The following is a 27,504-nucleotide window of genomic DNA, read 5'->3' as shown; positions in this document are numbered from 1 at the left end:
TATCTAGTAATTTCTAATTGACGCCATGACTTCGGAAGTCTTCTTGGGGTGTTTTCCCTAAGCAGACTCAAACAGGATAATTAGTGTAGACAAAAACAAAAATAATTGACTAACTATGACTGACTAGGAGAATTAACAGATTCTAACCTTTCTTTTACAATATGCTCAGAGCACTCTAAAAATGTAGTTTAAAGATAGGGCATTATACATAGTACACCCATGGAGGAATAGAACTCAGTAAATAAGATATATTGACTAAAATAATTTTTCTATATTATAGTGTAGATAAAGAAATGACATATTAAAAGGAATTAGGTATTAGTAGCTGCTATTTATTCAAACATTTATTCAGATATTTTCTGTTTGTCTAGAGTGCGTTAAAGCTGGCAGTTTAAAAGCTGGCTGTCATATAATAAATATGTTTGATTAGGTAAAGATAACCTTTACCAAATGGATGAATTGGAGTTACAGAGTTAATAATAAAAATAAAATCTCTTCTATTTGTACTTTCTAATTGTGACTGAACTTGTAAATATATATTGTAAATACATATTGTAAATACATATTGTAAATATATATATATGCTCAGAGACAAAATGATATAATTTATACTTTTTGGATAACCATTAGTCTCTGTGTCATGTGAAACTGGTATAAATAAAGAAACATTCTATTTCCCAGTCTGTTACAATTGCAAATTCCCTTGACCACTGCACCTGACTCCTTATCTCCTTTTTCATCTACCTTGTCAATTGGTCAGGGCTGTACCTAGCACATATGTAACTCTCTTTTAGCTGAGAAAATTATTTGCTACTTACATCAAATCTTTCATCCTAACACTAAGTCTCTTCTATCTTTTCTTCAAATATACCTGACTTTCACCCCAGACGACAAAACTTCTTTTTTAAAGAATTGAATCCAAAGTTACAATTTATATCACTAAACTAACTCTGCTTCCGCTATACACAACTGTAGCCACCTGCAGCCATGGATCAACTGGGTTCACCTGAAAGGGGGGCTGGGAATGAAAGGAAGACGGAGGTCGAGAAAATATGGAGCCAAGACAAAGTTCTCTGATCGAGGCTCAATGCTTTAATGTTCAACTCTCAATTTAAAGGGGGAGCCCCACCCCTACCACCAAACCCCTTCTTGGTTCAGCCAGTGTGGGTGAGGGGAACCCATCCTAGTCACAGGTGTCTCAAGGCAAGCTCAGCATGCAGTCTGTTCTTCTAAGTTCCTGTAGCAGGCTGTATGTGGAGCCAAGGTGGGTAACACCACCTGGGTCCTATTATTTTTGGCCTATTGTGGTAAACAAGGTCTTTCAGGTCTACTCAAGGCTGGGGGAAGGGCACAATTCCCCTCTTTTGTTTTATAAAGATGAGCAATGCCAGCAGCTGGACAGGGCACAAGATTTCATCCCTTCTATGGTAAAGAGTGGCTGAGCGACTGTGCCTGGCTTAGGTTGGCATCTATATTGCTCCTTATTGCCCATCATCAAGGAAAACTTACATAGCATATTGATGTCCGCCTCTGTCTTAGGTCTATAGGAGCTCAAGAACACTCTTACCCATCTTTGACTAACTGGCCATCATTGGCACACTCTTTCCTATATAGACCAAAGCCACATTCAGACTAAAGGACCTGTGGACATGCACTTGATGCAATTCTTCATAGCGATGGGTAACTGCCATGATGAATAGTTGAGCTTGCTGAGAGTGATCCTGTGTGAGGGCAATTAATCTGATTAAAATACAAGGTTCAAAGGTTAAAAGTAATGTGATTATTCAAGAAAGGTAGAAAATAAGGTTGAAAGCAGAAATGTCCCAGTATTTAATCCAACTGCTGGTTGACAGAGATTAGACACAAGGTCTGGCCACCAGGTATATAGTGGGTACCTTTAAGAATTGATAGAGACTACATGCCAGGTTAAATTAGCTGGCTGATAAGGATTTCGAGCCATCTTCATCATGAGAATCATAATCATTAGGCTGAAGATCTGTGTCCACTTGACAATCTTTCAGGCAGACATTGGGCTCCAGTTTCTTTTTTCTGAAAAAAATACAGACCAAGCCACAACCCCAAATTAAAACAGAGTCAAGACCATTCCATGTAATAGTTATGGGGGCTCTCCAATTGATGCTGGCAAATGAGCTGGAAGTGACTAGATGCCAGTGGTGATCTGTTGCAGACTGACCTTTAGCATCAGTTTGCAGAAAATTTAAAACAAATAACATAAAAGCAGTATGTGCTTTTGGTGACATTGGGGGTATAATTCCCCCTTTTTAGTTTTAATGAGCCAATTTTTTAGAGTGTGATGTGCGTGTTCAACAATTTCTTGTCCCATTGGGTTATAAAGAATCTCAGTAATATGGATAATATTAAATTGTCAACAAAACATCTCAAATGTTTGACTCCTTTGTCGATAATCTGATATGGAACACCAGGCATAGAAAAATAATGTAGGCAATAACTAATTATAATTTTTAATTGCTTCTTTTGTTAAAGTAGTTGCAACTAGAAAGCCTAAAATGGTATCAAGTAACATGTACATATTTTAATTTTCCAAAATCAAAAATGAGTAACATCCATTTGCCATAATTCATTACGTATAAGTCCTCAAGGCTCAACACCATTATGAAAAATTTAAGGACACTGAGAACAAGTTTTTGCAATTTAACTTGCACACTTTCTATAGATGCCAAATTATCATCTCAAGCTATTTCTATTTTGATGATGTAAAGAATAAGATTGTACGGCCAATTGTTTCTGTAAGGTCTATAATCTGCCTGGTGTACAAATCTGCTGTGGCATTGCCTTGGGGTCCAGGCAATCCAATATGAGCCCTTAAATGTCTTATAAAGTTAAGGAACAGTGCATGTTTCTTAAATTAAGCTGTATTTGTATAAATAAGAGTACAATTTGAGAATTAGCAATATCTAAAAAAAGGAACAATTTTAAGCAATTATAAACCATAAACCATATACTGGCTATGAGTATACAAATTGAAAGCTTAATTTTTCAGCATTTAAAACAGTGGCTACAGTATGTAATTCACTTATTTGTGCTGAAGCAGGGGGAAACTCAAGAGAGTGAATATGTGATCTAATTATATATACTGCCTTCTCAATAGATGAGGCATCTGTAAATACAGTAAACATCTTTTCTATCTGCTGCATGCAAATTTACAGGAAATACAAAAGCATGCATAGAGGAAAATTGTAACAACTTTTCTTATGGATAATGATTATCAAATTTACCTAAAAAGTTTGCCATGTAATAGGCCAAATATCAGTATTTTTCAATAATCAATTTAATTGTTATTTGGAATAAGGAATAAACATTTCACCCAAAATACTTTCGGGATTCTATCTTATAATACTGTATTAACACTGCAATAGTTCCATAATATGATGTTCAAACTTTATTTGTAGATGAAGAAGGATAAATCCATATTAATGATTTATTTTGCTGCTGTGAGCACATGAGTAGCAATAACTCAGACAGCCAACAATTGATCATAGTCTATTTAATGTATCTGCTGATAACTAACCGCTTATTCTACTTTCTACAAAGCTATTGTTGAAGGGAATTAAGACTTGCATCCCCCCCTAGAGAATATCAAACAGGGGTTTAAGTTCTTCTATGGTAACCTTAAGATGAGGTTTTAGCCAATTTATATCTCCTAATAACTTTTGAAAATCATTAAAAGTAAACCATTTTTTCATATACACCTGCATGCCAGAAGGAGGGCACTAGATCCCATTACAGATGGTTGTGGGCCACCATGTGGTTGGTGAGAATTGAACTCTAATATATTTGGTTGTAAACCTAGACTTTAATGGCTGAGCCATCCATCTCTCCAGCTTCAACAGTCCATTCTTATTGGAAAGTTCTGTGCCATAATCTGCTTAAAATATAACTGAGGTCTCAAATATTGAAAAGATATTGCTTTTGAATCTTTTCTGTAGTAACAAGCACTCTAAAATTTTAAAGCTCGTTATATGAGAGCAAAGGCTTGCAGAAAAACTCCTTCAGAGAGATCAGCTAATAAAATATACAATGAATAATATACACTGAAAGATTCAAACTCTTAACTTTTTGTATTAAAGCAACAACAAATTTTTTATATAATGTAAGGCATTCCTTGAGGCAAACCTAATGATATCGCTTCATGGGCTCTCAAAAATTACACGCAAATTCACTGAATGTAAACCTCTCACCTTTACCAGGCTGTAAAGGAATGGTATAAAAACAATCTTCTAAATCTACAATAATTCTATATGCATTTACTAGAATGGCAGCTGGAGTAGGCAAATCAGGCTGTAATGATTTAGTTTCATAAATCTTGTTTGAACTTTGTTTTGGATTAATTCAATAACCAGTTCCTTGTAGCTGAGTGAGAGTATCCTCTTGAAAGCCAACCTTGTCCTCTCTTACTCTTAGAGCAATTCTTTTGTTAGCAGGCACAGCTATAATGCCATGAAGGCATTTTAATTCCTCCAGCATAATCATATTTATAACTCCTGGTTCATAAGCTGTTTGTTGTAAATATCTTTGGGTCTGAGGCTGACTCCTCTCCCCTACCCCCAAGGAACAAGCAAGACAATAAACAAATTCTGGAATTCTTGAACAATTTCTAGGGTCTGGTCAGGGTGACCAAGACAAAAAATGTCTGTCACCCAAGCTTCTGTTAAGCCCAGTCTGTGCATTGTCTTAATTCAAATGTAAATGTTCTTAATCCTGGCCTATATCCTGAGGTCTGGCTCAAAGATTCAACTCAACGTGCTGTCTCCTCTCTTCTATAAACATGGGCGAGTAAAAATGTCCCAAACTCACAATTTAACTGCCAACTGCAGCCAACGGAATACTGGCAGTTTAACTATATTTTTAAATTTATTTTGCAACATTAGAATATAACCATAATTTTGAGAAACAAAACCAATTTTTAACAATGTAAACAATCCATTTTCTCTAAAATCAACACCAAGTAGATTACCTTTATGTTATAAAGTTTGCTGTCAGTTCTTATATATAAATGCATGATAGTGCAGCTTTTAATATCTCATTAAAGAGATATTGTTTTAAATCTTTTATACATCTGGTTTCTAAATGACTCCAACTCTGAGTTACCAGTTTTAAGCCAACTTTCTGTTAGCAAGGTTGTAAATTTTTAATCATACCTAATAACTTATAGGCCAATAATCTACAACCAAGACATGCAGAACATATTTACACTTTTAAAACTAATCAGAAACAAAAATGAAGTGGCTACACATCTTATATATTTAGACTAAACAAAATTTCCTTGCTTTTCTAGCTGTAATTTCAAGAGAAAATCACCTTGTCACAGAGATTTTCTAGGAAAAACAACTCTCAGCTTCCTTTTCATAGAAGTCAAAAAGCTGCTTGTCCCTTTAAAAGCAGCTTATCCCGACAATCAATTCCTGGAAAGGCTTTTCCAGCTCAGCTCGACTCTTAGCTACAGATGTAGGGTAACTTTTCAGCCTCTGCTGTGCATATTAAGACTGGCTATAAAACGAAGTTAAACTAGGTCAAGGGTTGGATCAAGCAGTTTTAACACTCTTGTCTTTTAAACATGAAGCATAAAACAACAATCATTCAAACAATGAAACAAAACCAGACAATTGACACACACGAACATTGGAGCTCCAAAGACAGACAACAAAGACCTCTAGAAGCCAAAGAGAAACTCAGGACAGCTCCTGAATTTTCTCCTGTTCCTAGAAGAACTCTGAAACAGCCTTTTCATTCTTTTTAACTGACACAGCTCAGAGAGGACAACTGCTCTTCTCAACCCCCCCCCCCATTATTCAAGATCTAACTTTTCATCTTTTTCTTTTGGAGATGTAGCAGCAGTTATTGATAGTAACACCTTAGTGCCCTGCTTTCTTAGTTTTCCAATTCCTTCTAACCCTGCTCCTCTCACCTGGGGTAGCTCTTAGGCTGCGGGGCAAATGCCTATTCTGAATTCTCTGGTCCCATAATTCACTGTCACCTCCTAGGTAAGGTTGGTGTTGGGTCAACACCTATTTAACCTAGACTGTATCTCCATAAACACATTTCCTGCAAACTCAGTCCCCAAGAAATAACAATAACTAGCACTAGTATCAATGCTATTCACTGCTTACCAAGTGCGCAGGATATTCTGCTTCTTGTTCCATTTTTTGTGGGGTTCCACCCAAGACAGCATTCCTCAGCTGGTTTCCGTTTTCAGGCCCCTTAATGTGGCGCCATCTATAGCTATCTGCAGCCATGGATCAACTGGATTCATCTGAAAGGGCATCTGGGAATAAAAGATGGATGGAGGGCAAGAAAAGATGGAGCCAAGACAAAGTTCTCTGATCAAGGCTTAATGCTTTAATGTTCAGCTCTCAATTTTAAGGGGGAGCCCCACTCCAACCACCAAACCCCTTCTTGCTTCAGCCAGTGTGGGTGAGGGGAACCCATCCTAGTCACAGCCAGAGGTGTCTCAAGGCAAGCTCAGCATACAGTCTGTTTTTCTATGTTCCTGTAGCAGGCTGCATGTGCAGCCAAGGTGGGTAACACCACCTGGGTCCTATTATTTTGGGCCTATTGTGGTAAACAAGGTCTTTCAGGCCTGCTCAAGGCTGGGGGAAGGGCACACACAACCTTTACTCTTCCTACTCACAAGTTACATAGATCAACCCCTCTCATGGCCTTCTTCACTCTTTGGCATTAGAGCTTAGATCTTACAGCACATGGCAATTTTGGCCTCTTACAAAGAGTTTAGAATCTCTCCCTCCATTTCTATTTAATGAAACAATTTGAGTGGAACTGGCATTCTTTAAAGGTCTGAGAGAATTCGACAGTGAATCTGTTTAATCCTGGGTTATTTTTTTAATTGAAAGAAATTTTATAATTGTTTCAAAATCATTTTGGTGTCAGATCAGTTTGAACTATTTATGACATCTTGGTTTTATTTTGATAGGTCATATGTATTGTAGAAAATTTGAATCCAAATCTGAGGTTTCTTCCCTGCCTTTGATCATTTAGTTTCTGGATAAAAGTTATACATAAGTTTTATATTTGAGATACCACTAAAACAGCACTTGTGTTGGGCAGATATCTATCCTCTATGATATTAGAATCTATTTTTCTATTGATAACCCCATATTATTATTCATTACTTATTATGTTTTATTTGGCCTGCTCTCAACTCCAATTGGCCAGTCCACAGGGACACATTTTAATACTTATCTAACCCACTGTGACTTTTCCTTCATCTTCCACCTTCTTGTGATTCTTCTCAATCCCCAAGCCAAACTGGGGAAACCTAAACCCCTTCTGTATTTCTTCTCCTCAGTCAATGGCTGTTGGTATCTTTATTTACCAATCAGAAATAATTTGGGCACACGGTTACTTGGGATTATAAGTAGAATCCAAGTCTTGGTGGCCTACACTTTGCATTATAATAGACAGCAAGAACAAACTTTAATACATATACGTCTGAAAAATTTTCCATTTCTATCAGATTTTTCAAATTAGTCAAATATGAAGTTTAAAGATATTTCCTCCCGATTTTCTGAATTCCATTAGTTTTTGTTTTAATTTTTCTATCTTCATGTTTAATTTTGTTAATTTTAGTCTCTCTCTCTCTCTCTCTCTCTCTCTCTCTCTCTCAATTTGGCTAAAAGATTATCAAGCTTGTCTATCTTTTTAAAGAACCAATGCCACATTTCATTTTCTTTCATTCTCATTTCACTAATTTCTATCTTGGTCTTGACTATTTCTCCTTGTCTACTGCCTTTAGAGTTTGTTTTGTCCTTGTTTACCAACACCTTATAGAATGTCCTTAAGTTATTCATTTGGATTCTCATTTTCTTGATGTAGGCATTTCACACTATAACTTTCCTCTTAGGCATGCCTTGCTTGTCGCCAAAAGATTATACTGTGTTGCATTATTCTTATTCCATTCAAAAATGTTTTCTTTTCTTTTGAAGTTTCATTTCAATGATCCATTTGTTAGTCAGTGGTGTGCTGTTTAAGTCTAATGACTATATTCTTTGTGGTTTCTATTGTGGTTGATATCTAGCCTTATCCCATTGTGGTCAGATACAAAATAATGAGTTATTTTACTTTTCTATCTTTTTGAGATTCTCTCTGTGCTTCCATAACTAGTTTATTTTGGAGAACTATTCATGGGCTTCTGAAAAAGAACATTTACCTTTTAATTAGTGTTTTAGTGAAAAATTCTGGATGTCTTATAGGACCATTTGATTGATGATGAACTTCAGTGTTTTCTGCTCACTTTTTATAAATGCCTTGATCATTGATGAAAGTGACTCACTGAGGCTGCCCATTATTGCTGTGAGGGACTAACTCATGGCTTTGTCTCTAGTAGTGTTTGTTTTGTAAAATCAGGCATGTCTAAGCTTGGCGTATATGTATTTAGAATTGTTCTGTGCTCTTTATGGGCTATTCATTCCCTTTATTAGAATAAAATGCCCACCTCCCTTTTATCCATTCTGATTAGCTTTGTTTGAATTTATTTTCTCAGCTATTAAGAGAAATACCTGGTTTTTTCCTTGTTCCACTTGTTTGGAAAACTCTATGTCCATCTGTTAATATTTTTATCTTTATTTGATGAGGTGAGTTTCTTGGAGACAACAAAACTATAAATTATGTTTGCTAAAACTCCGTGTGTTTAAAAAATTATGTGCATGTATGTGTGTGCACTTGAAGTTCAGTCTTGGGGACATTCAGTGCTGCCTCATGAATGGGAATGAAGATATTACCTTTGCTTAGTTAGGAAAAGCTACTGAATTTTATGTTGCTACTGGACACTATATAGAACAAGCAGTCTCTTCCCAGGGCTCCTCAGAAATCAAGATATTAGTGTCAGAGAAAGTAGAGATGAGGCCTACTCATGCACCAGCTCTAGATCCAGGTCTTCAGTGGTGATATTAGGATCTCAAGAAAGGGGAAGGTGAGAACTGCCTGTAAAGCAAGGAAAGAAAGAGATTGGCCGTGTCCTCAGATGGGAAGGGGACATGAGGCCATCTGTAGAAAAAGTGAAAGGCTTTCTTCAGATCATCAGACATCAGAATTGGGGCTCCAGAGGGAGAATAAGGCTACCTGTGGTATGTACAAGAGGCACATGTCTCTGATAGTGGTGCTGGTTTCACAGAGGGAAAGGGGAAGGAGGGCTACCTGTGCAAGGAATGGTACATGTTCCTCTCATGTTAAGATACTATTTTTAAATTGAAAAGAAGATTTTTCTTTCATATCAACCACACATTTCTTTCCTCCTCTATGCCTTCCTTCTGGGGACCAGCCGTGGCTGGTCTTCTTTCTTGCTCTTGGTTCTTCTTGAGATATCAGAGGGGGAAGAGTATTGATGAGGGTAAGACTTAATTTAGAAATTTAGTAATAAAATTTAAAATGATTGGTGTAATAAAATAATAAAATGATTTCCTACCTCAGTTCTAAGTCACTTTTCTTTAATAGCTGACCTGACTTCTGAGTTTCTCTCAGGTGAGAAAATGTTTAGTATTTTATCCTAAAACAGCAGGAAAGTAAAGTAGCCTTTGTTCTATCTCTGAAGTGATTGCTTGGTTCAAACTTTCAGCCTGCAAATTGAAGTAGCAGGAATTAAAAGGGACACTGGGAAAAGTGATTTTAGAGTCTATTTCTAAGATGTAAAAATTTTCCTATAATATTTTTTAGTTCTACTCATTTGCCTGCAAAACTCATGGTACTCTCCTTTTAAAAAAATTGGATATTTTATTTATTTACATTTCAAATGTTGAACTTTTTCCAAGTTTCCCCTCTGCAAACCTTCTATCCCATCCTGCCTTACCATGCTTCTTTGAGGGTGTTTCCCCCCCACACCCCACCCCTTCATTGCCATAATGTTCCTCTACACTGGGGCATCAAGGCTTCACAGGACCAAGGGTCTCCCCTCCCATTGATGCCAGATAAGGTCCTTTCAGCTCCTCAGTCCTTTCCCTAAATCTTCCTTTTGGGTCCCTGTGCTCAGTCCAATGGTTGGCTGCAAGGATCCACATCTGTATTGGTCAGTATCTGGAAGAGCCTCTCTGGAGACAGTTGTATCAGGCTCCCATGAGCAAGAACTTCTTGGCATCAGCAATAGTGTCTGGATTTGGTGTCTGCATGTGGAATGGTTCCATAATTTGAATAGTCTCTTGATGGACATTCCTTTACTCTTTGCTTGACTCCTTGGCCTGGTATTTTCTTTAGACAGAAGCAATTCTGAGTTAAAATTTTGGAGATGGGTGAGTGGCCCCATCCTTCAACTTAGGGGCCATGCCTAACCTCTGGATATGATCTTGAAAGGTTCTCCCTCATCATTTCCTGGCATCTAAGACTTTCTTGTTGCTATCCCCAGTTTCTTATCCCCCATTGCTACACACCTCTGTTCAATTTTCTGACCCTCTATACATCTCCTCCATCTCCTCTCATATCTGATTCTGTCCCTCTTCATCCCACTTCCTCCCAAGTCCCTTTGACTCTCTATTTCCCTTGCTTATATTGTTACAACTTCTAAGTAGGACTGAAACCTCCACTCTTTGGTTTTCCCTCCTCTTGAGCTTCATTTATGTGGTACACGAGTTGTATCCTGAGTATTCCATGCTTTTTGCCTAATATCCACTTATCAGTGAGTACATACCCTGTGTGTTCTTTTGTGACTGAGTTACCTCACCCAGGATGATATTTTCTAGATCCATCCATTTGCCTACAAATTTCATGAAGTCATTGTCTTTAATAGATGAGTAGTATTCCATTGTGTAAATGTACCACATTTTCTGTATCCATTCCTCTGTTGAGGGACATCTGGGTTGTTTCTAGCTTCTGGCTATTGTAAATACTACTACTATGAACATAGTGGAGCGTGTGTCACTATTACATGTTGGAGTATCTTCTGGGTATAAGCCCAATAGTCGTATAGCTGGGTTCTAAGGTAGTATTATATCCAATTTTCTGAGGAGCTGCCAGACTGATTTCCAGAGTGATTTTACCAGCTTGATCCCCTTATTCTTAATAGCTGAATAGTATTTCATTGTGTAAATGAACCACATTTTCTGTATCCATTATTCTGTTGTTGGACATCTGGGCTATTTCCAGCTTCTGGTTATCACAAATAAGACCACTATGAACATAGTGGAGCTTGTGCCCCTGTGGTGGGGGCATCTTTTGGGTATATGCCCAATAGTGGTATAGCTGGGTCTTCAGGTAGGTCTATTTTCTATTTTCTGAGGAACCTCCAGATTGATTTACAGAGTGTTTGGACCAGTTTACAATCCTACTAGTAATGAAGGAATGTTCCTCTTTCACTACATTCTCACCAACATACTCTGTCACCTGACTTTTCGATCTTAGCCATTCTGATTGGTGTAAGGTAGAATCTCAGTGTCATTTTAATTTGCATTTTCCTGATCACTAAGGAATCCAAACATTTTAAAAAGTGCTTCTCAGCCATTTGAAATTTCTCTACCCCCATCTGCTTTTTGGATTGGGTTGTTTGTTTTTTCAGAGGTTAGCTTCTTGAGTTCTTTATATATTTTGGATATTAGCCCTTCTATTGAATGTGGGGTTAGTGAAGATTTTTTTCCAATATGTAAGTTTCCAATTTGTCTTATTGACTATGTCCTTTGCTTTACAGAAGCTTTCAGTTACTTGAGGTCCCATTTATTAATTCTTAATCTTAGAGCTCGAGTGAGGCAACTCAGACCCAAAATGACATGCATGGTATGTACTCACTTATAAGTGTACATTAGGCAAACAAGTAAAGAATACCCAGGATACAATCCACAGAACTCAAGAAGGTTAAAAAGCCAAAAGGCCCAAGAGAGGATGCTTCAATCCTACTTGGGAGGGAGAGGAAAGCAATCATAAAAGGCAGAGGGAGGGAAAGGATGGGAGAGGGCAGGGTGTGGGGAAAAGTGGAATATGATCAGGTATTGAGTTGGGAAGCTAAGAGTAAAGTCCTGTGGGCCAGAAAAATGAATAGAAATATGCAACCTCTGAAGTTGGAAGGTGGGGGGACCTCTAAAATGTAACAGGAACATGGAAGGTGAGAGACTCTCAGGACTCAAAGGGTGGGATACTAGATGAAATGACCAACAATGAGGAGAAGGAACTAGTAGAGACAACTTCCAGTAGAAAGATAGGGAATCAAATAGAGGGATGGGGTTACCATTTCACAGTCAGTATCTCTGATTCAGAATTGTTCCTGTCCAAAAGAACTGCAGGGACAAAATAAAGAAGAGACTGAAGGAAAGAAGGTCCAGTGACCAGTCCAAATTGGGATCCATCTCAAGGGGAGGCTCCAAGGGCTGACACTATTTCTGACGCTGTTGTATGTTTACAGACAGGAGCCTAGCAGAGCTGCCCTCCAAGAGGTCCAACAAGCAGCTGACTGAAACAGACATGGATACTTACATCCAACCAATGAACTGAAGTTGTTAGCCCCTGTGGTTGAAATAGGCAAAGGCTGGAAGAAATTGAGGAGGAAGGCAACCCCATAAGAAGGCCTGTGGTCTCAGCTAACCTGGACCACCAAGATCTCTCAGACATTTAGCCACCAACCAGGCAAGTACATTAGGTGGTATGAAGCCCTCAACACATATACAGTAGAGGACTGCTCTGTCTTGTGTCAATGACAGAAGATGATGCACAAACCTCATGAGACTTGAGGTCTCAGGGAGTGGGGAAACTTGGCAAGGTGGGGGGGTGGGGAATAAAAAAAGAAAGAAAAAATGTTTCCCATGAAAGCTTTCTAAGAAAAAGGGGGAAAGGAATTTAAGAAAAAAGGAGATAAATGAGGACCTACAAAAAGTGGAATAAAGAGTGCTAGGAAGAGGGGGATAAAGAGACTAAAGCTAAGAAGGAGTGCATGATGAGAATAATGGTCTCCTTTCTTTGTCCCAAGTACTCACACATCTTTCAGAATACATGGTAAAAAGTTTCTTATAAGTTTATACATAAATTTAAATCATTAATCAAATAAGTTTACAACATGCATATTTACATGCATATCGATTAGGAGTAATAATCCGGCTAAACATTTATTACCTGTTGCAGCTCCACAGGTTCATGGAGAGTTAAAAACCATAACTAAGTTATTAGTGAAGTTTTGTATTCATAAACCCATTCATTATTTTATCTTCTGTCCTAACACTTATAATAAATCATTAGTTCCCTTTTTATGACCTTTGGTTAATGGTTTTACAACCTTTTGAAATATGCTCTGAGTAGCAGAACACCTGCTTACTTTCTCATAAACCATTAACTCATGTCACCAAAGACTGGCAGAGTTCTCATTGTAGTTTTGACTATCAGAAAGAACCTAATAGCAGTCTCACTATAAGATCATCATTAAGAATTAAGAAATCATCTATTTGTCTATATAGCATCATTACCTCTTCAATCTATATTGTTGATTGATGACTGATGTAAGAAGTCCAAGCCCACTGTAGGTTGATTTATCCTTGAGTGGGTCCATTGGTCCTGGTATGTGTGAGAAAGCAAGCTGAGAAGGCCATGGAAAGCATGTCACTGAGCCACATTCCTTCATAGTCCTTGCTTTATTATCTAACTCCTGGCTCCAATATTCATTCAGTGATGGTTGGTGACATGGAAATATTAGCCAAATCAATACTTTTCTCCCCAAGTTGTTTTGTCATAGCAACAGTAAAGGAAGATAGGATGTGCCATGGATCCAAGTAATGTTATGAAGTGTTAGCCAGCTACTATTTACCAAAGCATGTAAGAGATTGTGAGAAGGATTGAAACAGTGTATAGAATATGTAAGTTGTAGTGATGCTTTTCTATATTTCCCTCCCTTGGGGGCAGGAGGGAGGAGAATCAGGAGTTCAAGACTACCCTTGTCATATAAAACTGATCCTTCTAGCCCTGAGGGGAAAAGGTCTATAGCTCACAGGTCACACTGAGAGGACTTTAGGAGAACAGCCAAAAATGAGGATTTGCAACTAGAATCCAAATTTTCTTGTCTTATGAATACTAACGTGTATGTTTGTGTGTTTGTATTGTGTTACTAAACATGTGTGTGGAGGCCAAAGATTAAATTTAGGTTTCACTCCTCAGAAGCCACTCATCTTGTTTCCTGGGTATTTATTTTGTGGTTAGTAGTGTTAAAATTTTTCAGAAAACTAATAACTAGTCAAAATTTTACTATAGTTGTGGCATAAGTTACGAGTGAATAGTTACTGATTATTCAGAAAGATGATAGGACAAAACTATTAGAAATCAGCAAAGTAATGTGTCTATAACTTTGAAATGTTATCAGGAGGGACATGTACAGTAATGTACTCCTGGGCATATATCTAGAAGATGTTCCAACATGTAATAGTGACACATGCTCCACTATGTTCATAGCAGCCATATTTACAATAGCCAGAAGCTAGAAACAACCCAGATGTCCCTCAACAGAGGAATGGATACAGAAAATGTGATACATTTACACAATGGAATACTACTCATCTATTAAAGACAATGACTTCATGAAATTTGTAGGCAAATGGATGGATCTAGAAAATATCATCCTGGGTGAGGTAACTCAGTCACAAAAGAACACACGTGGTATGTACTCACTGATAAGTGGATAATAGGCAAAGAGCATGGAATATTCAGGATACAACTCGTGCACCACATAAATGAAGCTCAAGAGGAGGGAAAACCAAAGAGTAGGTGCTTCAGTCCTACTTAGAAGTTGTAACAATATAATCAAGGGAAGTAGAGGGTGGGATGAACTTGGGAGGAAGGGGGGCAAGAGGGGCAGAATCAGGTATGGGAGAAGATGGAGCAGATGTAGAGAGGGTCAGGAAATTGAACAGAGGTGTGTAGCAATAGGGGATGGGGAACTGGGGATAGCAACAAGAAAGTTCCAGATGCCAGGAAAGTACAAGCCTCCAAGGACCTCATGGGAATGACATTAGCTGAAACATGCCACAAAGGGGAAGAAGAATCTGTAGAGATCATATCTAGAGGTTAGGCATGGACCCCTGGTTGAGGGATGGGCCCACCTACCCATCTCCAAAATTTAAATTCATAAATGATCCTCTTTTAAGGAAATACAGGGGCAAAAAGTTTAGCACAGACTGTTCCCTTTAGTTCCTGAAGAGTCCCAAGGGCAATGAAGCATTCAGGCCACACTGTACTTCTCAGTATGTTCCCTTGGAAGACATGGAAGTATGAAAGCCTGACAGGACTAATGGCTCTAAAAATTAATCTTGTGTATGCTCCATGGCTTGTGAAGGTCATAGTATCCTGGCAACTACAATTGCATTGATCCTGGCAATTGTCATTATATTCTGTTTGTGATAAAATTATAACAAGTCTGATTGCTCTCAGCCAAAAGTTGTCAAACCTCAGCCTTGCTGTGGCTCCTCCCACTAGCCTGGTTTAATTCCTAGCAGCCATGTCAGGTGACCATGGAATGGTAAGTAAGTGATGCTGCTTACATATATCATGATATTGCCTGCTTAGCATAGTATCCTGGCAATAATGATAACTATAGCTATTCTATAGAAATATAGATAAGGACCTTAGGAAAAAGAAAAAGTGTGATAGGTGATAAGAACCATCTGCAATGTAAGACAGAAAGTACTTCTATAATGAGAATCCAGTGTGATAGATGTGGAGTGAATGAGACAATGATTCTGAGTAATTTTAAATGTTCACATGAATAAATGAGGCATCTTTATTACAAAATTACAAAAAGTCACATGCTTGTCTAAGTGTCCGAATTAAATAAGACTTCAATGCAATGAAAATTGCTATATATGGAGAAGTTTAGAGTAGAAGATAAGGAGAGCAGTATAAAAAAGGGCTAAATATGAGATGTTTATTAACTAAGCACAAGAGAGGGTACTAGACAAAAATAGCTCAATGTAGTATTTGGGAGAAAATCTGAATGAGTTGTTAACATTTTAAATTAACATAGCACTTTAAGAAATGAAAATAAGTATATCCACTAAATTTTAGTTTTTAAATTTCAGCTAAGATGTTGAAGATAGAAAAGCCCATGCATATTAGTCAGGGTTCTCTAGATTCACAGAACTTATGGGATGTCTTTGTATATTAAGGGAATTTATTGTAATAACTTACAGTCTGTAGCCCAACTAACCCAACAATGGGCAGCTGTGAATGGGAAGTCAAAGAATCTAGTAGTTGCTAAGTCCCATGAGGCTAGTTCTTTCAGATGGTCTTCTGTATAAGCTGGAGGCCTGAAGCAGTTGGTTCCAACAGATGTGTTGGCAAGTAAGTACAAACAGGCAAAAAAGCATGAGTCTTCCTTCTTCCAATGTCCTTATATAGACCTCCAGCAGAAAGTGTGGCCTAGATTAAAGGTGGATAGTACCACGTCTGGATTTGGAAATTGCTTTGTCCCAGGCTGGCTTTGAACTCAGAAGACAGCTTGCCTCCATCTCTTGGGATTAAGGTGTGTACCTCCTTGCATGGGCTAAAGCGCTTCATGGCCCCTATGCCTTAAGATTGCCATGACAAGATCTGAGTCAGAAGCTTGTGTCTTCTAGCACAAAATCTGGATCATAGGTGTGCCCTCCATTTCTGGATTGTAGTTCATTCCAGATATAGTCAAGTTGACAACCAGGAGTAGCCATCACACCATGTAAAAGAAATAGGCAGTGATATAGAAGGAAATTCATGGGAAATGTGTCTTGGAAAATATCTTCAGTGGGAGTGATGATCAACTCTTAAGATGCAGGCATCATTTTACATCAGGAGAGGGAAACCACACCAGGCATTTCAATAACATGATCTAAGCCAGAATAGTTAGGGTTGAGGAAACAGGATTAGATTGTAGTCAAGAAAGAATATGAGTAAATAAGAACAAATCAATAGTTACAAATAAGCATTCACAGTTTTCCCATTGAGAAATAGAATAGAAATAATTCCTTGCCCAAAGCATAATGAACAAATAATGTTCCTAATTGTATAGGCAGTGTTTTCATTTTGTTTCCTTAGCAGTGCAGAGGCTCTTTAATTCCTATGATCCATTTATCAGTTCTTGAGATTGTCTTGTGACATTGGAGTTCTTTCTCAAAAAGTACTTCTCTGACTATCTATTATCAAACTTCAAAGTCTATGGTATTTCATCATTACTGATGGGAAGGTCTGAAATATTGTTAAAGTTTAAGGGAAATTTTTGCAACTCTTTTGATTTGCAGCTATTCACGTGATGTTGATCATGAAAGGACTTGTGCAATTGTTCTCTTTTGATCTCCACTATTTTTTGAAAGAGTAATCTGGTGACTTAAAGATATAAGGAGAAAGAAGCAAAGAAAATGCTCTTTGGCCTTAGAAAACATTCTTTTTTTTTTTTCACAACTTTCATGCTGGGTTGGAAAGATGCTTAGTATGCCTGACTTAATCTTCATTTTATATAGAGCAAGTTTGTATGCCCTGAATGAAACAGATGTTTAAGAACGTCATAATGAATTCACTCAAGCCATCTTCTTAGACCGAATAAAAGCATATCCAAATAATCTATTGGAATATAGAGGAAAACCTTGTCTAGGACACATAATACATGCCCTGTGTATTGTTTGATCTGTGTCCCCTGTCTAGACCATTCTGTAGTAAAAATAACAAAGTTCTGGACTCAAAGAGGAGTATTTAAAACCAGTTTTATAGCTTTCCTAATCTCTTCACACACTTCCTAATACTTCTTCTCTACTCTTTTCTTCATCCTATGATTCATATGCTTTGAAAAATTAACAAGAAATACCAGCAATATGTCAGATGATTGATAAATAAAGAGTAAATATATGTTATTACAGAGTTTCAAGTGTCATGCACAAATGATCCAAGGTAATGTATATGTATGATCCAATATGTATATGTCTATATACACATAGAAACAGACAGACAGACACACACACATACACACACACAGAGCGAGAGTGAGAGAGAGAGAGAGAGAGAGAGAGAGAGAGAGAGAGAGAGAGAGAGACAGAGTAGAACAGAAGATATTATTATTATCAGTGAACTTAAAAGAGAAACTCAGACTTGAGCTATTTGAGAAAGCAGAAAGTGTTTATGTTATTGAATTAATCAAACTATCAACTTCATCCTTACTCAAAAACAAAAAAAGGTCTTACAAGTGAATGATGATTTCCCCCCTGATTTTTATAAGAATTTGATAGATCAAACTAATGTTGATTCCTGTCTTCAAGATGATGCTTGGAATTAGAGGGAACTTTAAAATTACACATGGAAGAGAACACCAGGAGACCAAGTTTCTAGCTTCATACCAGAGAGTATCTTGCACAACCAGGTCCCCAGCTAAGGGTGGCAAGCAAGTACTGTAAGAAGAGGCATTTGGCTCTTTTGAGGCCAGAATCACTGCAAGCAACACAGATTCCATCCAGAGTATCTGCAAAGAGACTGAGAAATTAGGACTTTAGTTCAATTAGTCTCAAAGGTCAGAATGACATGGCACTTTAGCTTCTGAGGCCCCAGCAGTTATTTCAGGGTTGAGAGTCTATACACAAATCAATATATTTGTCCCAGAAGCCAAAGTTTGGGGCTGTCATTCTCAACTCAGTTCTCGACAATACACAGACTTTAACCAGCGGGTCTGGCATTTGACCTACTGCCCCCAAAGAATTCACATTATCTAAAGGTTAACCAGGTTTTTAAAACTCCATCAGGGTAACTTAGAGTTCAGCATGTAGTCCTATCCTTAGTCCTATTGCCAAATAACCAAGACAAGACAACTCCAGCATTTGATAATTAATATCAAGCTTTACTGATTCATATAGCTTAACTTCATGCTAACATTTCTCTAGAAATACTCACAGAAAACAGAAAAACAAGTAGAGTTAGAAGAAGGGCAAATCAAACCGAAAAGACGACCTTATTCTAGCAGATGTACAAAATATGATGATAAAACACAAAGAATATAACATAATATAAAATCATTCAAGACAAATACTGTGGGAAGACATAGGAAACCATAAGTATTAAAACAAAAAGTGCCACAGAGAACACAAACATTAACATCCAAAAGTCAAAAAACATAATGGCTGTAATCAACACATACATTTTGATAATAACTTAAATACCAATGGTATCACAGGCTGATTGAATGGACTAAAGGACGAAACTCATCTGCTGCCTGTGAGAAATACAGCTTTAAAGTCAGACACCGCCTTAGAGTAAAAGTTTGAGCAAAAGTTCTTTAATCAATTGGAGAACAGGAATCGTGCAGGGTTTGGTAGTCTAATATCTGACAAAATAGACTACATATCAAAACTAATAAAAAGTGATAAACAACAACACTTCATTCTTATACTTTTGGTTGTGAGCCTAGCCTTTAACGGCTGAGCCACCTCTCCAGCCCAAAAGATAGCAACTACACAGAACACTTCATTCTAATCAAGAGAACAATTAACCAAGATGTCACTCCTATTCTTAGCAAGTATGCACCAAATTCTTGGCTGGTAAATTTCATAAAAAGAAGAAAAAAATCTACTTAATATAAAGACACAGATTAACATCAGTTAACAGTATATGGTTTAAATATCCCACTTTCTTTAATAGACTGGTCATCTGAGTAAAAATAAATAAAAAAACATCAAAAATTCATTGACACTGTATATCAAATGGACTTATAGATATTGACAGAATATTCCACTGAAACACCAATGAATATACAGTCTATTCAGCATTCTATGAAAAAATTTAAAAATAACTCATATCCAGGGACACAAAATTAACCTTTGTACAGTCAAAAAGATTGAACTAATACCTTGTGTTCATTTTGACCACAATGAAGCAAAACTTACAATTGACAGCAAACAAATCTCTAGTAAATACACAAACTCATGGAGATTAAACAACTCAATACTAAATAATGAATGAGTCCATGCAGAAATTAAGAAAGAAATAAAGAAATTCATGAAACTAGATGAAAACGAAAACACAACACAGTAAAACTTCTGTAATGCATTTAATGCAGTCCTACTAGGAAAATTTATAGCTTTAAGTGTCTACATTAAAAAAGTCAGAACACAGAAAATATGGCTCAATGATACAACTAAAAAAGTTGGACTAACAAGAACAAACAAAATCTACATTAAGCCAATAGCAAGAAATAATAAAAATCAGAGCTGAGGTTAACAAAATATAAGCAAAGAAAACAACACAAAGAATCAAATCTATGATCTGGTGTTTTAAGCAGATAAAAAAGATTGACAAACAAACAAAAAAATGAGGAGGGGGATTAAGTTAACATAGTAAAAAAATGATCAGGAAAGCATTATAAAAGAAACAAAAGAAATTTCCAATATTAACATGGATTTTTAAAAAAAAACTTTATTCCGTTAATGTGAAAAACCTAAAAGACATTGATAAATTGGTAGATTCAGTCAAACTACCAAAAATAAGTCAAGACTAGATTAACAGAATAAATAGGCTCCTAACAAATGAGAAGATTGAAATGATAACAATAATAATATTACAATAATAATATTAAGCCTTCCATATATATATTGTTATCATTTCAATCTTTATCATATGTATACATGAAGAAGGGAAGAAATTATATATATATAATTACATATGTATGTTACATATATATAATACATATATATGTTACACACACACACACACACACACACACACACACACACACGTATGAAAGTCCAAGGAAGATGGATTCACAGCACATTTCTACCATAATTTCAATGAAGATCTACAACCAATCCTCTATGACCATTGAAAAAGGATAGAAACAGAAGGAGCATACCCAAACTCCATCCATGAAACTAGCACCACTCAAATACCAAAGAAGTTAGAAACACAACCAACCAACCAACCAACCAACCAACCAACCTACCAACTAACAAAACACACACACACACACACACACACACACAAACAAACCAAAACAAAACCAAACAACAACAATTAAAAATCCAAACAAAAAGCCTAAAGGTCAATATCTCTGATGAACATAGATTCAAAAATCTTAATAAAATAATTGTAAATAGAATACACATATATATTTAAAAATAATTATACACCACTGCCAAGGTGGTTCTACCCCTGAGATGCATGGATGGCTCAGCAAGCACAAGTTAGTAAGTGTAACAAACCTCATAAATGGGCTTAAAGATCAAAATCACATGATCATCTCAATAGACACTGGAAAAACCCTTGACAAAGTCCAACATATCTTCATGATAAAAGTCAGGAGAATGAAGAACTAGAAGGAACAAAACTCAACATAATGAAAGCTGTTTACTAAACCCTTCAGCCAACATCATCCTAAATTGAGAAAGGCATGAAACAATCCTATGGAAGTCAGGAATGAGAAGCGGATGCCCACTCTCTCTTCATTTCCATATTGTTTTGAAGCACTAGCTGGAGCAATAAGGCCAAAGAAGACAATTAAAGGGATACAAACAAGGGAAGAAATTAAATTATCTCTATTTGAGAATGACATGGAACTATACTTTTGAAATACCCAAAATTTCACCAGAAAACCTCTAGAAATGATAAATAAATACAGTAAGGTGGCAAGACACCAAACCATCTTGCATAAATCAATAAATTCAAATATATATGCCAACAACAAACATATAGAAAAAGAGATCATTCACAAAATCTCCACAGAAAATAAAACCTAGGAATAAACCTAACCATCAAAATAAATGGCATCTATAATAAATCTTTAGCTTTAAACCTCTGAAGAAAAAGATAAAGGAAGACACTGGAAAATGAAAACAGACAAAAAAAGAAAGAAACAGAAAGAAAGAAAAAAAATTCTGTGCTTGTGCATTGGTAGAAATAACATTGGGAAATAGAAAACATTACCTATAAATTTGCCGTGGAGACATTTAAATCTCCAACCTAATCAGGACTGGACAATGAAAACACAACTCAGTAATTATGAATATAATCTGTAAGCCTAGATTGGGCAGATACCCCTACACTACTCTGTTCCCCAGCTATGAGACCCTTCTACCTCCTTTACCCCAGTCATCCTCTCTCTCTTCTCTCCCCAGTCATCATTTTCTCAGTTGTGTTGTCTCTGTCATCTTCCTCCTCCATTGTCTTCCTCCAGTCATTCTCCAGTCATCCTCCTTCTCTTCTCTTCCCAGCCTTTATTTCTCCACCTCCCCTTCCTCTGCCCAATCACTGGCTCCAGCCTTTATTTTACAAATTAAGATGGGTAGAAGGTTCACTAGAAATCACCTGTGTAATGACTCACACCTCCTCTGCAGCCCTTCACAGGAAAGGGGAATTAGTATCAAAATACAAGGCTGGGGCTATCCACATCATAGATTAAATGTCATTGTTCACAGAAACAGAAAATATCTTAAAATTCACATGGACCTATTAAAGAACCCAGATGGCAGAAAAAAGTCTTGAGCAAACATAACAATGCTGGAATGATTGCTGTTCCAGATCTTACAATATATTACAGTGCCATAGAAACTAAAAATAATATGACATCAGCACAAAACAGATATACAGATCATTGGAACAAAATCAAGGCCTAAACATGAGTACACATAATTTCAGCTTCTTGATATTTGATGCCAAAAACATTAAATTAAGAAAATATCTTTAATGAATGGTGCTGAGAAAACTGAATGCCCACATGCAAAAGAATGAAATTTGACTCATATTTATTACCTGGCTCAAAACTAACTTCAAATAGATCAAAGATCTAAACACACAACCCAAAAGGCTGAAATTGATAGAAAACACAGGCAGTAAACCTATATTGATATAGTCATAAAAGGTGACTTACTGCTCCATATTCCCCTCACCTCTCCACCTACCTTCATTAGACATTCTGAGCCTAAACCATAGAGGTAAGCTTCCCTCCCCCCACCCATCTTCCCTGCGTGCTGAGTCCTCTGAATGTGCCAAGCTGCCTTGAGCAGCTTGCAAGCTCAGGTTAAATCAAGTTCACCAAAACTGTATAAACAGCCCTATAACTCCCAAAGAAATCGAAACAGTCATTAAAATATCACAGTCAAACAAACAAAAAGCCCATGGCCATGCAGTTTTAGTGTAGAATTACACCAGACTTGTAAAGAAGGGCCAATACTGACACTCTTCAAAGTATTTCACAAAATAGAAAAAGAAGGAACGCTACCAAACTCATTCTATGAAATCATAGTCACTCTGACACCTAAACCACATAAAAGCTCAACAAAGAAAGAGAAAATTAGTCCAATTTCTTTTTTGAACATTGATATAATAATAAAATCCTATCAAACTAAATCCAGGAACACATCAACAACATCATCCATCATGATCAAGTAGGCTTCATCCCAGTGATGCAGGGATAGTTCAATATATAAGAATCTATCAATGTAAGCCATCTTCTAAACAAACTGAAAGAAAAAAGATTACATGATCGTTTCATTAGATGCTCAGAAAGCCTGACAAAATCCTATCCTCTTTCACATGAAAAGTATTACATAGATCAGAGATACAAGGCACATACCTAAATATGATCAAAGCAATATCCAGAAGCCAATAGCCAACATCAAATTAAATGGAGAGAAACTTAAAGCAATTCCACTAAAATCAGGGACAAGACAAAGGTTGCCAACTCCCTTCCTATCTATTCAATAAAGCATTTGAAGTTCTATCTAGAGCAATAAGACAACTAAAAGAGATCAAGGGGATGCTATGATAGTATACATAAGCAACCAAAAAATTCTACCAGAAAACTCCTACAGCTGATAAACATCTTCAACAAACTGTCTGGGTACAAAATTAACTCAAAGAAATCTGTAGCCCTTCTTTATACAAATGATAAACAGGCCGAGAAAGAAATTAGAGAAACAACACCCTTTACAATAGCCACAGATATTACAAAATGTCTTTGTATACTTTTAACCAAGCAAGGGAAATGTCTCTATAATAAGAACTTCAAATCTCTAAAGAAAGAAATTAAAGAAGACATCAGAATGGAAAGATTTCCCATGCTTGTGGATAGATAGGATTAACATAGTGAAAATGGGCATCATACCAAAAACAATACAGATTTGGTGCAATCCACATCAAAATTTCAACACAATTTTTTATAGACGTTAAAAGAACAGTTCTCAACTTCATATGGAAAAAGAAAAAACCAGGATAAGTAAGACAATCTTGAACAATAAAAGAACTTTGGGAGGAATAACAATCCTTTACCTCAAACTGTACTACAGTTTAGTAGTGGTAAAAAGCGCATGGTATTGGTACAAAAACTGACATGTTGATCAATGAAGTCAAATCAAAGATCCAGAAATTAACTAGACACCTATGGAGACTCAATTTTTCTTAAAGAATCCCAAACCACGTAATGAAAAAGAAAAAAAGGAAAAAAAAAAGCATCTTCAACAAATGGTACTGGCCTAACTGGATGTCTATATGTAGAAGAATGAAAATAGATCCATATTTATCACCCCACACAAAGTTGAAGTCCAAGTGTGTCAAGGACCTCAACATAAATCCAAATACACTAAAATCCCATGGAAGAAGAAATGGGAAATAGCTTTAAATGCGTTGGTACAGGAGAAAACGTCCTGAACAGAATACCAATGGCTCAGGCTCTAAGACCAACAATTGATACACAGAACCTCATCAAAAGGCAAAGCTTCTGTAAGGCAAAGGGACATGTCAATAGGACAAAATGGCACCTGTCTTAGAGTTTTAGTTCTGTGAACAGACACTATGACCAAAGCAACTCTTATAAGGACAGGATTTAATTGGAGCTGGCTTACGGTTTTGAGGTTCAGTTCATTATCATCAAGATGGGACCATGTCAGTGTCCAGACAAGCATGGTGCAGGAGAAGCTGAGAGTTCTATATATTCATCTGAAGGCTGCTAGCAGAATATTGCTTCCAAGCAGCTAGGATGAGAGTCTTAAAACCCACACCCATACTGACACACCTACTCCAACAGGGCCACACCTTCCAATAATGCCACTTCCTGGGCCGGGCATATACATATCATCATAGCACCCAAAAGACTGGTAAAGGATTTTCATCAACCTTCCATCTGACAAAGGGCTAATATCCAAAATTTACAAAGAACTCAAGAGGGCAGACAAAAACAACCTAAATAACTCAATTAAAAAATGGGATACAGAGCTAAACAGAGAATTCTCAACAGAGGAATCTTGAATGGCCAAAAAGTCCTTAAAGAGATGTTCAAATTCCTTAGTCATTAGGAAAATGCAAATCAAAACAACTTTGAGCTTCCATCTTACAACCATCAGAATTGCTAAGACCAATACCGCAAAAGATAGCACATGCTGGCAAGAATGTGGAGCAAAGGGAATACTCTTCCATTGCTAGTTTGGAAGTGAAAACTTGTAAAAACCACCTTTGAAGTCAATTTAGTGGTTTCTCAGAAAATTTGGACTAGTTCTATCTTAAGACCCAGCTATTTCACCCCTGGGCATATACCCAAAAGATACTCCACCATCCAGCATAGATAATTGCTCAATGATGTCCATAGCAGTTTTATTCATAATAGCCAGAAACTAGAAACATCCTAGATGTCCCTCAACTAAAGAATGGATAAAGAAAATGTGCTACATCTATACTTCGGAATATTCCTCAGCTATTAAAAACAAAGAAATCATGAATTTTTACTGTTAAGTAGATATTAGCCATAACATGCAGGATACCCATGCTACATTCCACAGACCCAAAGAAGCTAAACAAAAAGGAAGGCACAAGTGAGGATGCTTGAATCTCTCTTAGAAGGGTAAGTAAAGTAGAGGCAGATGGAGGGAAGGAACTGGGTTAGAGAGAAGTTGAGGAGGGAATTCAGGGGAGGTTCTGGATCAGATGTGGGGAGGGTTAGTAGAGATGGCTAAATGGCCATGAGAATGAATAGAAATCTTTAACGGACAGGGGTGGGGAGTGTGGCAAAAATTTCCCTGCCAAATCTATTTGCAGTGAGAGGCCTATGATTGGATAGGGAAAAGGGTGGCATAGCTAATGGAGGCAGAGACAAGAAGTCATGGAAAAACTGGTGGGGGGGGCTAGGTGGGTGGCATGTCATGAAAGGCAAAGGAGATGGAAGCTGATGTTAATGAGCTTGGCTTTAACCAGCTTTTGGCAGAGATAATATGGAAAGGTTAGGAGAGATTGGATAACTTGACTAATCTGCCATCTCGTGATTTGAGTATTTGCTGATTGGTTCATTTGCTTGGTTAATTTTTATCTTTAGTGTTTTACTTTATTGGGTTACTTGTAGGTGTGTCCACTAACAACTGGGTGGTTATGGCTGTGAAGGAACTAGTGACTCCAGGGACAAGCAAACCAGAGCTGGGAACAGAGCTGGTCACTTCGGGGGGTGTGGGTGTGGGTGTGGGTGGGGAGTGGCTAGAGACAGAGGTGGCAGAACCTGAGAGGTGCCAGCAGTAGTGTGGGAACATGGCTGCAGCCAGCTGGAATCCTTCTTTTCTAATACCTCCCTCTACAGGCAATGCCCTAAAGAATTCACTAAATATTTAAGATTATTAACTTGAGTTAGAGTTCTATTTTTTTTTTAAGTGAGTAACTGAGTAATGCTGGGATGAGTCACATGACTCAAGCACTGGAACTTTGAAACAAACAAACTGCTAGCAGCTTCCAGGTCCCCTACTATTGGGAGCCACAACTTGCTTTTGCTAGGAAAAGAATGAAGTTGCCTGCTTTTTAGTGCAGAGGGATTTAATTGGGTCAGTGGACCCACCTACAAGGGATTTAAATTGGGATTATTTGTGTTTTGGATAGAATTATAAAGAGTTTTGTTCCAAACCTCGACGTGGGCATCTCCAAGATGTTTTAGATTCCTGGGATAAGGAAGACACCCAAGAATCATTGGGAGTGTCCTTAGCAGTGACTCACAACATTGAGGATACGGCATCTGAAAAGGCCACCTCCTGTAGCCAGGTAGTAGCTCCAATGGAGCAATAAGGCCACCACCCCACCCACAAAACTTTCTACCCAAAATATATCCTGTCTACAAGAAACACAAGGACTGGGAGTGGAACAGAGACTGAGGAAATGGCTAACAAATAACTGGACCAACTTGAGACCCATCTCATGGACAAACACTAATCCCTGACACTAATTAGTGGTACTCTATTATGCTTGCACACAGGAATCTAACATGGTTGTCCTATGAGAGGTTCCACACAGCAGCTGACTCAGACAGACACAGACACCAATAGCCAAACACTGGATGGAGCTTGTCGATCCTTATGGAAGAATAGGATTTCAGGCCCAGAGAGAATAGAAACTCCACAAGAAGACCAAAAGAGTCAACAAAACTTGGACCCTTGGGATTCTTAGAGACTGAACCATCAACCCAAGAATATACATGACTGGACTTAGGCCTTCTTGCACATATGTAGCAGATATATAGCATGACCTTCATGTGGGTCCAGAAAAACTGGAATGTGTGTGAGAAATGGCTATCTCAAAAGTTGTGATATGTTGTTCTAG

General features: G+C 37.3%; 1 long non-coding RNA gene across 13 annotated transcripts in view; it reads right to left on the bottom strand.

Moving 5' to 3' along the window:
• Window positions 1-1,072: 1,072 nt before the first annotated feature.
• The window catches only part of LOC114632354, an 88,489-nt gene continuing 62,057 nt past the window's right edge, over window positions 1,073-27,504 (bottom strand). For 2 of the 13 annotated variants that reach the window (XR_003713087.1, XR_003713079.1), the window contains 2 exons: window positions 6,150-6,304; window positions 1,073-2,049 (listed from right to left, as the gene is read on the bottom strand). This is a non-coding gene — a long non-coding RNA (uncharacterized LOC114632354). The other 11 variants (XR_003713086.1, XR_003713082.1, XR_003713085.1 and 8 more) reach the window with 11 other exon arrangements.

This window comes from Grammomys surdaster, unplaced genomic scaffold, assembly GCF_004785775.1.
Source record: "Grammomys surdaster isolate TR1022 unplaced genomic scaffold, NIH_TR_1.0 373, whole genome shotgun sequence".
Lineage (NCBI taxonomy): Eukaryota > Metazoa > Chordata > Mammalia > Rodentia > Muridae > Grammomys > Grammomys surdaster.
This window is presented reverse-complemented; position numbering and strand designations above follow the sequence as displayed.